The sequence below is a fragment of the Diadema setosum genome, unplaced genomic scaffold (genome assembly GCF_964275005.1).
Source record: "Diadema setosum unplaced genomic scaffold, eeDiaSeto1 scaffold_24, whole genome shotgun sequence".
Taxonomy (NCBI): Eukaryota; Metazoa; Echinodermata; class Echinoidea; order Diadematoida; family Diadematidae; genus Diadema; species Diadema setosum.
Genome location: NW_027307651.1, coordinates 98,876 through 112,217, shown reverse-complemented (window position 1 = coordinate 112,217; position 13,342 = coordinate 98,876). Strand labels below are relative to the sequence as shown.

Sequence of the window (13,342 nt, the reverse complement as noted above, 5' to 3'; positions counted from 1 at the left end):
CGAACCATAAACTTCTGGTTCTTCTTCAGGGACAAGCTAAAGACTCGTTCAGTAGAGCATAATTATTCATCCAACCATACGGACTGAAATTGGCTCACATCAAAAGCAAGGACAATCGGATAGCACATGCTGTGCCTAGAATTAAAGGAAAGTTTCCACCAAAAGACAATTTGCAACAGGAACAATTTTCAAAGTATGTACTTCATTAGAGGACATTTCATGTGCGTGTTATGCATTGTATTCCAAGAAATCTACTCCTATGTGGTCATTCCGTTAGTAAATACAAAATTTAGATGAGATAGTACGATTATAGGATTAAGTTACATAATTTGTAGGTATCAAAAATAACGGTAAATTGGAATTTCGTACGAACTTCCAAAGATTGGAATGTGTTGATATTCAGGATAAATTTCTTTCCTTTTTGCAATTTTGTGAGTATGCTATATGTCAAAATCATGGGTTTGTCTGGCATTCCATGTAGTCATAGAGATGAATGTAATATGTGAACATATTGTAAAGACAAGCTTTACATTCTAATGAATCAAACAATATGTATACAATGTGACTTGACATGACAAAGTTGTTGAACATCAGTTTACCCCTCCCCCTCCCCGAGAAAAATTTAGTTGTACACGTAATTTAAAATCAAATTCTGTATGAGAAGATAGAGATTATGTTGCAAAAAGTGCTTAATTGAAAAGTTCATTTGCATGTGAAATTGAGGATGTGTATAAGTACAATTTGTATCAAAATTTATGTTGATTCAAATTCAAATTCAAATTCAAGTTTATTCCGTTTTTCGACAATGACAATAACAAAACATATATCACACTTTCTCCAGTGATAAAAAGCGTATCAAGAAAACAATGTGAATTTAGCAGAGTAAACAGTACTTGTATACTTACAGTAAAGATACATCACAATGCCTGAAGTAAAATGAAATAAAGTGAAATATCAACGTATACAAGGCGAAAAAGGGAGGGACTCACTGAAAAGACAAAGCTTGTAGAATGTTGGTCCCTCGGGAAAGAGAGAATCAGTGAAAATATTGGTAACAATCGGCATCAGAACAGCAACAAAAAGGTTTGAAGCAACAACAGCGAAAATCATTATGACAGCAAGAAAAAGGAAAAAAATGGAGAGAAAACATTGTTTAAAAGAATTGACAAAAAAAAGAAATAGTAAAGAAATGGAAGCCCACAAAGAGTCAGACAAAAAAGGAAAAGACACATAATGACAACACTAACATAAATTATAAACAGACATAAAACGACAAAGGGACAGCGACGAGGCTAGTTAAGCGCAAAAAACAGATTCATCAAAATCATATATCAAATTAATCGTTTTGGAAATTCAAGATCATAATTTTCTCTTTGTGGAATAAAGAAGAGAAAGGAAATTGTGTCAGAAATATCACTTATTTTAAAACTGTCAAAAGTTGATTCACACTATGGGCCTTCCGTCAATGCAGGTTTGAATTTGAATTTAAATTTGATGGTGTAATCGATTCAAGTTATAATGGCTAACGTTCATTATACGCGTAGGTGAATATTTTTTTTCAAACAATTTTTACTTCGACTCCATCAACCATCCTTGAATACAATTAAAAATTTGTCGTGCGAAATGTGTAATCATTTTACAATACAAATATAATACAAAATTAATTGTATTCATGTATTCATCCTCGCACTAATTATCAAATGATGGTATCAACCGATTGGCGATGAGTCACCAAAACCTACTAGTATATCATGTACAATATATTATAAAAACATAATACCTGCATTCAAATATTTATTAAATATTAGAATATAAGTATCTATATAGGTACATATGGGATTATACATCATATAATTAACTGCATTTAAAATCGTCACGGAAGTAAAGTCATTAAGCAGTTATTGATAAAGAGTAAACAAAAAGAATACATATGTACACAGAAGCAAAAATTTCACAAAATGTACATAATCAATCAATACCTATGATAGAGCATTACTCCCCCACTGCTAACCAGTCACCTCATCAACACTTCCGCCCACCCTGGACTCACCCCAAGCATACCTCACTTAAGGGCACATACAAGTGCATAAAGAAAAAAAAAATAACACACACACACACACACACACACACACACTTACACACACAAACCAAACACAGAGCCTGTTCACCAAACACAATCAACTGCACAGCAGTCATGCAAAAGTAGCTTTAGATGTGGAGTAAGGATCACCGTGTTATTATCTATTAAACATTGGTTCAATGTTCTGCTGTGTAAGGCCTTGCTTCATTGCTAATTTCCTTTTTTTTTTCTTCTCGACTTTCCAACATTTTGTTTAATTTCCCTTATTGATGAAGGCCTGTTCCTTTCCTTCAAAATACAAACACCATTCCATTTTACCAATAATATGAAATGGTTTATAAAGTTGCGTTTTCCAATATCCTCCTTTTTAATACTTACATAAGCAGATTGCTAATCTAAATTTTGCATCTGGGGTAAAACAAAAACTTGACTTCACAATTTCCAAATCTGATTAACTTTTTCACAATCAAAAAACAAATGCTCATAAGTCTCAACCTCAGAATGACAAAACGTACGTTGATTATATCTCCTGCAAAACCAAAAGAAAATAATTTATCTTTGATATAAAACCATTATGACATTTTATATTGGTTAACGCAGCTTACAATGAAGAGTATACTTAAGAGGTCTCAGAAAGTCAGTCTAATATCTATTTCCAAAAATATTACATAAACCAACTAGAGTACTAAATGCTGATGATGTTTAATCCTTCCGTCATCAATACTTTATAGATACTTTTTGATGTGACATCCTTTAAATAATATAATTTGGCAATTTATCGTCAATTTTTTTTTTTTTTTTTGATTGCGTACCCTCCATATTCAATTCTCGTTTTACTGTACCCTTCCACGATGACGGCAAAGCTAAGAATATTTCATATATTTTACCAAACATTTCTTCATTATTAACAAATCAGATCATCACATTATCTCTTCTCAGCTTAAATTCACCATTTACATCTACCAAATTATGAACTTTATATACATTCAAAAAGGCTTGCCGCATCGTCGCTGCAACGTCGCCGCAACGTAGCCAAAATCCCCTTTGTTCCAGCAGGTTTGAGAGACGTAGCTGAGATGTCTCCGAGACTTGTTGAAGACTTGAAAGAGTGTGTCAAAAGTCTTACCTGTGTTTCCTCTACTCCTCGGAGGCCCTGTTTGTCTCCAGGAGATATCGCAGAGACTCCGTGGGGACAAGACGGTCACCACCTAGCATCAAGGCCAACGAAATAGTCTCCAGGCATTCTGCATTATCTTTATTCGTTGAGATGCCACGAGTTGACAAGTCCTCGGACTAACAACTAACATGTATATTGCCCCAACGTTGGCAAAAAAAAAAGAAAAAAAAGAGCTTTCAGGAATTTTTCATTTATTGGACAGACTCCCTGAATTCGTTCCTGAAATGTTGGAAATATGCATTTTTTTTTTTTTTTTACATTGTGGGTTTCGCAAAGTTTATCTCTTGTTTTCTCCTTTCGGTACATATCCCCTTTCTTCCTGTCCACACCGCAGTATTACCCGGAATGATGCATTTACTCTCCATGCTAGGTCATTCTCTCTCATTTTTGAATTTTACAGGTTTACAAGTTCACTTTGAAGTAGCTTTCGTCATGTTTTTTTTTTTTATTACTTTTGCTTGCTCTGTTGCCACATGATATTGACATAATCACAGTTGTGTGATAATAGTTATACATTACTTTTCCTTTACCAATATATCTTTAATTCTATCTTTACTACGCTGTTGCAACTTCCTGTTTTCTAATTTTCAGACAGTCTGGAGACTACAATGCAACGAAAAGGATCAAAGGACACAGCAAACGTTTACTACTATTTTCGAAGAGGATTTTTTTTGGCATTTTTGTGTCATTCCTTATTTAACATGCTTGCGGGTCTATTTTTACGACTCCCACGTATTCCGTTATTTGAAGTCAAATTCGTTTTATTTTTATTTTTTACTCTGTTGAGGGCAATCTCACCAAAAAAAAAAAAAAAAAAACTGATCCAAGCAAGAAATGAAACTTCGATGCTGTACACTCGCTGCATGCCGAAATCATTATCGTTTTATGGAATGAAGATTCTGACGAAATCAAGAGGATATGAAATATTATCGTGATGCATTTTACCTACAAAAAGAAATTCATGTAGATGATAATGTTTAACCCATAATTCTTTCTAACACCTATGAAAAACTTATGAAAAAAGTAAAGTTGTTTTTGATGTTGAAAAATGCTTTAATGCAGATACATGATAATCAGCAATGGTTGTGTTACGCGATATGCATACATGTATGAAGATTTGCCAAGACGTCGGAAGACGCTGCATGATTAATATAGTTACAATGGAGTTAATCTTGATGTAAATTTACTTGATAAGATAAAGAGCATCTGTGCTATGTTGGCAGTGAATAGCAAGACCGAGTTTAGCTATAATGAACACGTTTACATACCTATGAGACGTGAACAGTGTGTCAATGCTCAGTGATTCGAGCTCGACACTTGCTTCCGACTCAGCGGTACACACTAAAAACTAGCGGTACATTTGGGGTAGGCGTTTCTGCCTGTGTGGCAGTATCGGGCTTGTGAGCAAGTAAGTTCGTCTAGGAGTACTCGTTGGTGCGGGAACGGGTAGGCATCCTTGAGCGTAGGTCTTCCTACTTGTCGTTACCCTGAATAGTCTTGTAACAAAGACCAATTATGCATGTACATGTTACATTACATCTTGGAAGACTTGGTAGTGGATACAAAGGTTATTTCAAAGAACACATTTTACATATCTTGGTATACATAAAACTTGCAAGTACGTGTTTTAAGACAAAGTGTCAATACACCTGTAATCTTGGAACTGTTTTTCGGAGGCTTTACGATTATTAAATTCACGTTCTGATAACGAGAATACCTACCGCCAAACTGGTTGACCAATAAGCGAAAAGAAAGAAATCAATTCCTGCGATTATCAAACACCAGTGTAATTTTCTGAATGATATACCCAATTAATAGACGAAATCACATAAAAAATTAATAAAAATGTTTACAAAATATTTATAATGATTTATTCACTTAAAAATTTACGTATGATTATTTTAGTTATTCTTCTTTTTTCCTCATCTGTACAACTAGCCAAATTGGCCACTCATTCAAATGTATGGAGCGGCGACGACGTACGTGTCGCCGAGCGGTAGATTTTCACGCAGGATGATCGCGCTGCATACAGCTTACACGTAACCGAATGTAACCGAGCAACTTTTGTATTGATCCAAAATGTGTCGATCATCAAGTGTATCAAGCTGACTAGCAAGATTAAACATTTATTATCGCGCTTCAGCTGGTAAAAAAACGTGCAACTGTAAGGATCTTCAATTCAAGCACGCAGTCGACAGAAGGCCATTAACTGATGCACAACTTCGGCACTAGACCAGACGTGTTGACCACTTCTCGTAATGTCACGGTGAGTGAGTGTATGATGATCATGACGCCTTGACGGATCACAACTGACTTAGAGTCTGTCTGAGGATCTAGAAACATTGTTAGCTAGAATGTTCTTAGTATATAGTGTGCAGACCACTAACAGTTCTAAGGCCTGTTTGTCGAAATGTTGTTTATACTAAGTCCCAACAATAACACTACTACAGCCAAACTATACAGGTCATGTCAGAGGGAGTGCACTGCACTGTACTATAGTGTCCGTGTCTATGTGACAGTACACCATTATCGAGACAATTGTGCATGCCACAAAGCAGTTACTAAGTTAGGTTAGTGAGTTACCGGTACTATGATAATGGTACCACTACCACAGCTTGAAAATTATGCCAGTTGACATCTAACAGTTTTTTGTTTTGTTTTGTTAGATTAGTATAGAGTCTGATGTCAGAACAAAGACAACTAACAAACATGACTAACCTATAGTATTAATTATGTTGATCTCAATTCACAGCATCAATCCTTGATCTTTCTTGAAACATGTCTAATCCTATGTAGCAGCTGCACACAGCTAGACTTGGCTGGACTGTTATAATACTAGTAAATGTATCGGTAAGGTAGAGTACAGTCCTGTCGCTGTAGTCTACACAACGCCATGCCTTGCCTGGCGTCTGGTTGGGTTAGGGTTGTGCTAACTGCGACCGGCAGCCCCATACGCATAGCGTAATGGGGCTGCGGACTGTGGCATTCAGGATCATGACAGGGTAGTTCCAGTAAAATGTATGAACCTATTGTTGATGTCACTTGCAATATTCATCAGTGCATTCCTACCTTCGCAAACTTTTATTCTTATTGGAAGCAGTTGTGACCCGAACATTTTCCCTTTCTGAATTTACAAGGCAATAAACACTTACAAGAAACTGATGTAAGACCTAAACCTCACATTATAACGCTACCAGTTACACACTTCTTTTTGTTGTTGTTGTTGTTATTTAGACAAGCAGCTAAATGCAGCTGTTCCACTACCAAGCTGTGGATAACTTCATGTCACATGTGAATGGATGTGACAGAGGTGAGGAATACATCTGTTCTAACCATCTGGAAGTCAGTGGAGAGCAAAGATTATTCAAGAATTCTTCAAGGACGTTATCAAGCATACTTGGTAATGGTAAGTCTTTTAATGACACATAAGTACTGTAGTTAAAATGAGAAAGAACCATGCAGAGCACAATACTACATGATGTACACGTAGTTACATGAGTTCAGCCCTGGGTCTTACTATCATTTGATAAATTGTGACTTGTAACACCAGAAGATGCATGTCCATTTTTGGGTAGGGCCTATACTTATCAGCACTACTGATTGTGTGGCAGTGGCATGATGGCCCCATGACTGCTGGATGTAGCATCAGTTAACAAGTGGCAAGATACATGTATGTGTGGTCCATGATAGGCTGTGAATTACTATAAATTCTTATAATACCTTTGCAGAAAGAATGACTTTGCAAGTATTGTAAATTATGATTTTCCTATTAGATTATATGTAGGACGTATATGACATGATTGTAATTCCTATGAATAATCAATCAGATAAAGTGACCAATTCCTTTATCTCAAATGAGGTAAACTGTCCCCTTTTTTTCCTGTTTTCTTTTTCTCTGTCCATAGATTCACACTTGGGTTCTCTTCACCCTTACAATACTCTGAAGCTGCAAGGACTCTCATCAAAAGGGCCCCCATCTTGGAAGACCCTGGCTGTAATACCACAGGTTTGTGTAAAGTGAAATATGATTTGAAAGGGAATGAGTCCATATTTGATTGGATATTTTGTCACAAAATAAGAAGAGCCTTTGTACATTCCAAATGTTTTGTGGAAAGTAAATGTTTATAGAGTTGTAAGTTAACTATTTGCCCCCCCCCCCCAAAAAAAAAGGGGTTGATAGTTATTATTGAAGCAAATGTGATAAGTTTTGCAATTATGCTGCTTCTTCTTTTTTCACATCAACCTCAAATAATATAAAAGGTGATGGTTACTTTGAGCATAGATAATACATGTAACATTTTCAATGTAAACCAGGGTTTGAAATTACCTGATAATTTAACGTTTTTGAATGTTGCACTTTTGATTGCAGTTAATAAAATGTGAATAAAAGTTTGTTTGTTGTTATTAACAAATTTGTTGTGAATTCATTCCTCACTATTTGTCCAGAAACCTGCGGGACCACATCCAACGATAGGGACTTTTCGATTTCCCCTCCTGAATGTCGACGTCGAAGTAATGACGTCGTTTTAAGGAACTGTGCATACTCCATGTTCTCCAGTACATCCCAACGCCTGAATCGCAAACACGTCTGCCAAGGATCTCATGGCCACCTATATTCAGAACACGAGTGATGTCATCACTTAGTGCAACCACTCGCCAGCTTGTTGGAGGGAAGGGAGCCATGACGTCGTAGCAGTACGTAGTGAATGACGTGCACTGGAAATCAAAATGGGCAATATCATCCCAGATGTGACAAACGAACTAGCAATCTGGAACCACTCTTGTACAAGAAAGATGGCCATGTCCACACAATCAGAAAGTCCCTATTAGTAATATGTGGGATTCCTTTTGCACCAGATGGCCTTCTCATGGAGGTGGAAGGAACAGTTCTCTCGTCTGCACCTGCACCAACATTTCTGCAGGGGTTGCTTCAACTTTGGCTGTGTAGTGCACATTTGGGCTGGAATATCCCAACACGAAGAGCGCACCAATATTTCATCCAACCCTGTCTCACAAGATTAGGATATATTACAAGTAATTACCATTCCAGGTACAGAGATTGATCAACTGAAATATCCCAGTAGATTCAGGTCGATTCTGGAAATTGCTTTGAATATTTCCAGCATTTCGTTCTTTAAGATAGGAAAGTAGATTAACGTTATATCCCAATAAATTCATGGTGGTTTTACTTCTTCTGGCCCATTGATAGGACAGAAACCTTTTACCTCCGCTGAATTTAAGCAACAAATTCTCATTTGGAGCTTTAATGTGATTGTCTCAAGTATGTTAACTTGAATTTAAAAGAATATCCTTAAATACAATTCTTGTTTTGCTGCTTACAATGATTGTATGTCTCTGGCCTCTTAACACTGAGTTTAAAGTGTGATTTCCATCATAGTTATGAGCAAGGAAATCTTTTCATGTTGCTTGAATTCATTGCAAATCATAGTAAAGGTTGCCTTCCCCGTTTGAGGTACTCTATGTACACATGCACCAGATGCAGTATCAAATGAAAAATCTGTTATAAAATGTGTTTGTAGTGTACATATTCTTTGCAGGCGGAGCCTACTAACTTGATACAGGAATATTGGCAACTGAAGCAGTTCACCAAAATGATACTAATCCCAAGTGCTGACCATACAAATATAGGTTGACTGCAGTGTATATTTTTACAGCCAAAGGAGAGTCAAGAATTTCTAAAGGTTCAGATGGTAGTGGAAAACCAAATCACTCTTGAAGTTTTTACATTACGAGTAACAGGGTGAGGATTTGGTCACTTTGAATCATATACCTGCCCTCTCTTTACTTATATTGAAGTTAAATCTCCAAGCTCACACAAAAGCATAACACAAACTTCAACATAGCTTCTATGTACAATAGGATCTTACGTGTTTCCCAGTAATCTGAAAAAATACATGAGCATGAGCTTTACTTTCATGAAGATTCCTGTCATTGCCACTGCCGTTTCTAAATCTATATTTTCTTATTTAGAATGAATGTGAAGTGCAATCAACCTTGCTTAAGTTGACCTTGCGTAGATCTAGCGATATTCAGTTAAGTTATTTATTTCCTTGAGAGCATTCACTACATTTTAGCAGTGTGTTGTAGTATGTTCGAACAGATTGATATACATACAGTAGTACCTGCGGTGTACGAGACATGAGCAGACAATTGAATGGTTTGCATGACATGGCTGCACACTAACCCATCTTTTTTTCTTTTTTTTTTTACTGGCCATACCCATCTGTTTGACCAGTAGGTACCCAGTTTGTCCATCTTTAATGGTCCATTCCTGAACAGTTACTGGTCCAATGGTGATTTTCACTGGTCCTGGACTGTTTTACCAGTGCCAGTGGGCAGTGTTGTGCAAAGTGAGATTACCTCAACAGATGGGAGAACTGTAAGGAGATTGCCATTAGATTTAGCCTGATGGTCAAAACTTACTTATAGAAATGTGATCCTCATCCAAAAGTTACTCTTCAGTGGTGAACTGATAGAGAAGACCATGTTAACCCATTGAGGACGGTTTGATTTTGCTACAACACACATTTCCCATAGACATTTGCCTCAGTATACTCATGACTTTTCAGCGGGTTCACACATCTTCATTTTTTTTTTCTTTGGGGGGGGGGGAGGTCATGACTTCTCTCCAGTCGGATATAAAGCTGTATTTACGCAGCGTGCAAAACAAGCACTCACTACATGGATTTGATACTACATTATGATATGACCAGTGTGCTGTTACATAATGAAGATACAAATCTCTTTCACTAAATGCGCAAGTATATGAAATTGTGTTCTATAGGAAGAAATATTGTACTTTAAAATATAATTGATGGCGACAAACAGTGCGATAATAATACATGTACATGCAGTATGTCTACTACCGCCATCCAATTCATATCTGTGGCCTACCCATTTCTTAATGGTGCATAATCTGTTTACTTTTTTTCTGAGATACAAATGTGTTTCTTGTGTGAAGAGCAAGGGGTATCACTTTGGTTTAATCAAAACTCACTGTACATTGTCTTATAATGCGTCAAGTTGAATGTAGTTTTCTTCGTGACAGAGTAAGAGGAATTTTGATAAGCACAGGTAGACAGACATTTACAGTGTATTGACATTAAGTATCTATTACTGCGAAGAAGTGGATATACACATGGGACATAAAATCTGTTCATGTGCATTATGAAAGCAAAGAACTTTCCTCGATCCCCAAATACCTGCTTTCTTAGACTATAAGACTCTCTCTTAGCTATTATCCAATTAAAATTAGTTCAAGGAAAGTAAACACTCAACACATTTGTGACACTTGTAACATTTTTCATTTTACTATTTTGCCACTTATGTGAAACTGTCGTCACACATCAAGACATAACATAGACCTATTGGGAGAAGCGTGCATTATGGTGGATGTATACCACTTACCATAGCAATATTTCTAGTTTTACATGTATTCCATTTCTCTTGAAATTCAAAGGTAAAGGTTTAAAAAGGCCATTTCAAAAACAAAACCCTTCTTAATTCAGAGCAATTCTGATATACTTGTTTCATTTTGCCCTTTTGATGCCAAATTTCGTTCCATATTTACCTATAAGTGCCACAGTGTTTTTCTGTCAAAGATTTTACCTTTGATTTAAAGATTATGAACAGCTGTTTCTATAATTTTAACTGAAGTGATTTACAAACAAATTAAATCAAGTGATATTTCATTTGATATGATTGTGTAGGATGTTCAATGTGTGGACAAGTGAAAGATGTTCTTCAAGCCAACTTATGATTCATGAGAAATTATGGAAATGTGAATTTTGAGCATGTATGGATTTCATGGCTGTGTAATCTCAATATTTGAGTGTATATTATGACATATTTCTTTGTTGTGCAATTGTTATGTATTCCTGTAGGTACCTACACTGTTGTACATTGTGCCAAAGATAAGCAGTCTCAACTACATGTACTGCATAAGCTGTTCGTCTTTGCTTACATAAATATTTTTGAGAATGAGAAGGTCACAGGAATTGTCACAAGATCTTATTTTCGTGAATTGACACTGAGACCATCTTAAATGCACTAAATATTATACCCCAGTAGCGCTTGGTGAGGATTTTGCTTGGTAAATTTGCCAACCAAAAATGATTCACAAATTCACAAAAATGGCAACTTATTTGGTACAATGCACTACTACATCGTGTACATGTATATTTTTAAATGCAACAACCTTATTCGTATGTATAGCCCTCTGTGTTTGTAGTGCAATTTCAACACGTGGATGCTTTTGCTTTGTTATAAGTTTCCAGTAAATAAAGCATATAATTTGTACATTGTATATCAAGGAAAAACACCTTAGCATGTCTTATACATACAGTTGTATGCTGTGAACTTACTCTCATAGATTGCATGCATGTGTTTGTGTGCGTGTTTGTGTGTGTGTCATATTGTTTACTTAGGCAGTCACATACCAAAAATAGGAGTACAAATATGTACCCCTAGTGGTACATATGCTTGTCCCTATACAAGGAACCCTAGAAGTACTCATCTGTACCCCATACAGGGGTACTTATATGTACCCCATACAGAGGAACATATAAGTACCACCTAAGGGAACATATAAGTACCTATGATGATACAAATGAGTACCCGTAAACGTACAAATAAGTACTCCATAGGGTACATATCTGTACCCCAGGTAGGGGTACTTATATGTACCCCTGTATGGGGTACATATAAGTGCCGCTAGGGTTCCTTGTATAGGGACAAGCATCTGTACCTCTAGGGGTACATATTTGCTCTCCTATTTTTTAGTGTGTAGAGGGAACAGCTTCTGTTCTTTTCCTATCTATGCATCGGACACGGATGGCGTACAATCCCCATAAAATGGCCTGAGCCAGCACCGCTGCCAAGCTCGCGCCCACCACGGTTGCGGTCGCTACGCCTGGGTGGTTTTCGAAGTCGAGAGTGTAAGAAATTGAGGGGTCTCCGAAAGCGTTCGTTCCCCTAGCTCTCCAGTAGATGACGATGAAGAGCAAGTAAACAACCAAGTACAAGAACAGATAGACCACGTGTACGAAGCGGATAACGATGAGGGTGAGGAAGATTTCGATGAAGCAGACGGCGGTAGGAAGCGGATGGATGCTGATGTAGAGCAAGTTCGATATACCTTTTCCGATATGACAAAGTTTAGAGCCCCAAATCGAAACTAGTTACGATTACGGAAGGAGTGGCGGTGATGTTTCAACAAAAACCACTGAATCTGGTATCGAAATTTGTATGAAAGTAAAACAAAATATGATCATGTGCAGAAAAAGAAAGAATTACGATGATCAATGCCGCTATGGTATGCGTTTAACACTTTAGTACGCATGGTAAGAGAATTGATAGCAGTTTTTTTTTTTTTTTTTTTCGTGTTCCCCAAAAATTTCTATCAGGTTATTTGAAGAAATATATTTCCATTTTCGTGTCATAATCTAACTTTTATTTATTCATTGAGGGAATCTTATGCGTACCAGATGTCCATGCTGGCAGATTACCCAAGCCCAAGAATGAGTTGAGAATTGGAATGATATATAAACCAAGTGATCAACAATGCTTACAGAAAGAAAATATTAGCTGTTAATAGCGTCTCTGATAATGATATGTAAAATCAAGTTATGACAAACAGAAGGAAATAAAATCAAAATAATCATTAAGTGCTCTATACACGGTGAAAACCCGTGTGTGGCCGAATTCACCATAGGGTATACTTACATCTTCCCAAAGGCAGTGTTGTAATAGACCATTCCAGTGACAATTTAAAAACATGATTTTTCTTTGACTTGAGTGTTGTGTGCGTGAGTACCTGTGTGTGTGCTTATTTATCTTCGAAAATCATTACAGTGTTCAGCAAATGAGTCACGCAATTCCTTCAATAAAGTCTCCACGTTGCTATGAAAAAGTGTATCTGAGATAAAACTATGAAAGGGAAAAAAAAATCGGTAACCGCGTGAAAGTGCGCAAACTTCTATCTTGTCATCGATAAGATTTGGGAAAATAGAAAACAAGCATCAGCAGTGGAATAAGATTCTGTTATGGGCTTTATGTTTATACAT

At 36.6% G+C, this 13,342-nt stretch overlaps 1 long non-coding RNA gene across 1 annotated transcript; it reads left to right on the top strand.

Annotated features, from left to right (window-relative positions):
* The first annotated feature begins 5,248 nt into the window (after positions 1-5,248).
* Positions 5,249-7,354, top strand: LOC140245705 (uncharacterized). The gene is made up of 3 exons (XR_011902363.1): positions 5,249-5,523; positions 6,492-6,663; positions 7,163-7,354. It is a non-coding gene; the product is annotated as an uncharacterized lncRNA (long non-coding RNA).
* The last annotated feature ends 5,988 nt before the right edge of the window (positions 7,355-13,342 follow it).